Source organism: Rhinopithecus bieti, unplaced genomic scaffold (genome assembly GCF_001698545.2).
Source record: "Rhinopithecus bieti isolate Rb0 unplaced genomic scaffold, ASM169854v2 scaffold_28138, whole genome shotgun sequence".
Lineage (NCBI taxonomy): Eukaryota > Metazoa > Chordata > Mammalia > Primates > Cercopithecidae > Rhinopithecus > Rhinopithecus bieti.
The window spans coordinates 34868-39703 of NW_016812249.1; the positions used below are offsets into that span (position 1 = coordinate 34868).

General features: G+C 45.4%; 1 protein-coding gene across 1 annotated transcript in view; it reads right to left on the minus strand.

Moving 5' to 3' along the window:
* Positions 1–4836, minus strand: part of LOC108544571 (E3 ubiquitin-protein ligase TTC3-like) — a 16137-nt gene that overhangs the window by 6629 nt on the left and 4672 nt on the right.

Here is a 4836-nt window from a genome sequence, read left to right on the forward strand (position 1 = left end):
TTTTTGAGACTCGCTGTGTCGCCCAGGCTGGAGTGCAGTGGCGCGATCTCGGCTCACTGCAAGCTCCGCCTCCCCGGTTCACGCCATTCTCCCGCCTCAGCCTCCGAGTAACTGGGACTACAGGTGCCCGCCACTACGCCCGGCTAGTTTTTTGTATTTTTAGTAGAGACGAGGTTTCACCATGTTAGCCAGGATGGTCTCGATTTCCTGACCTCGTGATCCACCCGCCTCGGCGTCCCAAAGTGCTAGGATTACAGGCTTGAGCCACCGGTCGAAGCCATGTATCCTTTGCCCACAAGCCAGAGGAAGGGGAACCAGGTCCTTTCAGGAAAGTGCATGGGGGATGCCTCTCTCTCATCATGTCCCCTGACTCCCAGGTGTAATCATAATCTCCGCATGGAAGTGCCAGGCACATAGAGAGTGCTCTTCCTGCTGCCTACACTCCTGCTAGAAGAGCCCTGCCAAGGTCATCATAAGGCCTGGGATCCACTAACAGCTTTGACCACTAACGCAGGGTCTGATATTAGGGATGTCATTTCTTCACTCTGATGCACTATTTTTTTTTTTTTTTTAATCTATACACTGATGAGAGGCCGCTCAGAAACCTGCAAATTAGCATCACACTCCCCTAGGTTCTGTAGCAAGATATTCTGGGAGGAAAACCTGTGAATCTTATTTCCACCTGTTGCTCAAGGAAAGGACTCTTTCCAAAGAAAATAACAGTCATATACAGGGGAGTTTTCTGTGTCCCTTTTATCCTTTGTTCCTTTCCCCCTCTATCTCTTTTAATGGCACCCATTTCTTCCCATCACTTAGAATCACTGAGAATCTTTTTTTACCCTGGCTTATAAATTGTGTAGAATTCCTGTAAAGTATGGTGCTCCTTTGTCTATTTCCATTGTCGCTGACCTAATTCTTGACTAACTGGCCATTTGATCCACTTAGAAGCCAGAAGAGCTGTGTTCTCATTTCAGAAGAAACTGTGTTACCCTGGCCAGTTTTCTTCCCTTTTCTGGAATTCAGTTCTTCATCTATAAAATTGGGGGAAGGGGGTTGACCATCCTGGGCTCTATCTGGAGGCCGATTGGAGTCATAGAGAGAGCTCTGACATGGTGTGCAGGGCCTTGAACTCCACTCACAGCTCTGCTGCTAACCTAGCATGTGATTTAGTTTTAGTCCCTTTCCACTTCTGAGCCTCAGTTCCCTATCTAAGCAGCCACGACTGACAATGGAGGAGTCTTAGACTGCCACAAATGAGGACCTTGACCCCCTAACATGCCTGTGTGTTCATAAGACCCATATCCTCTGATCTTGAGCAGACAGAGCCTTTTCTTATCCTCTGGATTGCTTCTTGGAAATGGCTATAGTGAAAGCCTCTTTTGTGCTTGATACTTTATTTTCCCAGGTAAGCTCCCTCTACCTTTGTCCTGGGGCATGTATTTATGGATATTTTAGTTAGCAAAAGCTATCAATTAGTGTAATTAGCTTATTGTCAACTTCAATCTTGACCCTCTCCATGCACTGTCCCCTACCCACCTCAGGTTCTTTCTTATTTTAACTTAGTGAGCAGAGCTCCTGGCTGCATCACCATAGCAACCAGCAGCTAGGACCTTTTAAGCTATGATGGAGTCATTAGACACCTAAGCTGATTATAGAGTCCAGAATGTTAATTGGAGAAGAGAGGCTGAAAGAAGGAAAATGAGGCAGATCTTAACCTGCAAACAAGTGGGCAACAGAGTAGCTGAGTGCTTCAAACTATCCCCGACCTGGATGCCATGGGCGCTGCGGACCTGGGTGTCAACACCTTGGCTTGTGCCCTCAGCCACCAGACCAGAGGGAGGGGCACCAGGCCCATCCTCTTCCCAGGGAAGTAATTCTAGACACCTCCCTGCCAACATGTTCCAAGTAGATGGATTTGAATCTAGATTTTTCAATAGGCAGTACCAATTACTGAGTTCATCCTGAGTCCTACTCCTAATCTGAGTCCTACTCCTGATCTGAGTTCATCCTGAGTCCTACTCCTAATTTCCTTATCTTTCAACTTTCCATAGAAGCTTCTTGAACGAAAACAGGCCTTTTAATTTTTTTTCTTGTTTGAAACTCTCTTTTCCCAGTCAGTTCCCCTGCTGCCTTGGCCTGTATTTGTGACCTGTTAAATTCAAAAGTCTATCAGTTAGTCTAACTAGGATATTCAAATTTTAATTCTTTACCATTCTCCACATGGGCAGCCATCTGCCCTTCTTTTATTCTCTCTTTTTATTTCATTTAGGGAGAATAGCTCTTGGCAGGATTGCCATAGAAACCAGCCACCAGGCAGACTAGGCTATTGTATATCTGGACACTGATACTCAAAGCTGATTATGGGTCTGGAAGCTTGCATGGCTAAGCAAGACTGATGGAGTTAAGACAAAGAGGGTCTCAGCTAGAGAGAAGGGGAAAATGGGCACCTCAGAACTTCACACAAACCTACCTTTATCTTTGCCCCTGTGTGCTTCATGGAAGAAAAAAGTTAGAGTGAGAATGAGGAAGGCTGTCCCCTATTAAAGATGAATGTCTGGGTTGACATCAGAACTTGTTCCCTTAGGCTAAACCCTGCCATGGCCACAAACCCACATCTGTGAACATGTCATTTTCACTGAGTATCCCTAGTTCCTATTAAATTACCTGGCATATACTTAAGGTTCTCATAGTGCTTGGTGCTCAGCAGTTCTGTAAGACAGTGCACTACTAGTGAGAGCACACTGAGACTACCTTGGAACATGAGCAAGTGAAGATTTCCTAACACACTGAATTTTTCTGGGAAATGACACCAATGAAAGCCTCTGTTATGTGCTCTAAGGCTCCCTGTTTGCAATTTACCTCGTCTGCCTTCTGGGAGTGGTGGTGTAAATGCCTGGTGGAGGGGCTTTGGAAGCTGTTAGTCACTGAAGTACCGAAGTGTATTAGGCTATTCTTGCCTTCAAGGATTTTCCCCTGGTCCCACAATGCACCCCTGTCTACATTAACAGACTCCCACTCATTTACACTGGGAGAGCAGTGTTCCTGGACACATTGCCATAGCAACCAGAAGCCAGACAGAGTAGGAGGGTGAGCCAGACATTTGACAGCAAAGGTTAGTGGAGTATCTGTTGGAGAGGGGCTCACTCTTAGGAGGAAAATACCTTAACTCTCAGCTGCAGAGAAATAGACCACTAGGCCCCTCAGTGTTCCAACACCATCCCCTCCCCATCCTCCATCCCTGTGCCTCCAGGTGAGGGGTAGTTAGAATGAGTTTTGTTTTATCTGGAGGCCAAGGCCTGTGTTTTACCAGAATATGTATCCTTTGCCCTGAAGCCGGTCAGGGGAACCAGGTACCAGATACTTCCTCCAACCCCACCTTGTTATCAAACTAACACCCATGAGTGAACATATGCTCCAAATGCGTGTTCCCATGATCGCATCTCCTGCGCCTAGAATAGTGTCAAGAATATGGTAGTACAACTTCATGCACTTCCCCTGTCTACTCACTCCATGTTAGGCATTGCAGTTCACACCTTATCCTTTGAAGAATTCCATTTACTACTGGAATACCTACTGTATTAGTCTGTTCTCATGCTGCTGATAAAGACATACCCGAGACTGGGCAATTTACAACAGAAAGAGGTTTAATGAACTTACAGTTTCATGTGGCTGGGGAGGCCCCACAATCACAGCAGAAGATGAAAAGCACATCTCACGTGGTGGCAGACAAGAGAAGAGAGCTTGTGCAGGGAAACTTCTCTTTTTAAAACCATCAGATCTTGTGAGACTTATCCATTATCATGAAGAACAGCACAGGAAAGACCTGCCCCCATGATTCAATTACCTCCTAACAGGTCACTCCCACAACATGTGGGAATTCAAGATGAGATTTGGGTAAGGACACAGCCAAACCATATCACCCAGTCTCAACTGATGACACTGAGAACATGAAAGTAAAGGAATGGCCTTAAAAAACTTCCCACCTCCATGCATCTGCAACTCGATATTCTGCTTTCCCTTTCATCACTATGCATAAACTCTCTACATTCCTATGAAAACCCATCCCTACCGTTGGCCACTAGATTACACCCCTTCTTGACTATTCAGTGCATGGTCCCAGCAATGCTGTCTGTGCTCTTTGCCACATCATCAATTTACCTTTATCTACTGGATGATTCATCAGTACACAAACATTCCACAAACTCTCCCGTGCAACAACAACAACAAAACCAATGAGAAAGAAACAAAACACCCTACCTTAACTGTACAACCCACTCCATCTACTGCATCATCTCTGTACACCAAAGTTCCTCAAAAATCATTATGTGGTCTTGATTTGTTCACTTATGCTAATCCCATTTTTTTCTTTAACCCACCCTAGTCAAACTTTTATCCCCACCACTCCATGGAAATAGCTCTTCTCAAGGTCCCCAACTAACCTGCATATTGTTAAACCTAGTGATTATTTCTCAATTCTGGTCTTACTTGACTGAAAAGTAAAATTTGACACAATTGATCACTTCCTCCTCCTTTTAATACTTTCCTCACTTAATTTACAGGACATTTCTGTCTCTTGACTGTGCTTCTGCTTCAGTGTCTGCTATTTTTCAGAGTCATGGCTAGTTACTCCTCACTGCTTTGAACTCTTTGCATTGCAGTGCTCTAGAGTTGGCTTCTCAGAAATGTTATCTTCGGCCGGGCGCGGTGGCTCAAGCCTGTAATTCCAGCACTTTGGGAGGCCGAGACAGGCGGATCACGAGGTCAGGAGATCGAGACCATCCTGGCTAACACGGTGAAACCCCGTCTCTACTAAAAATACAAAAAACTAGCCGGGCG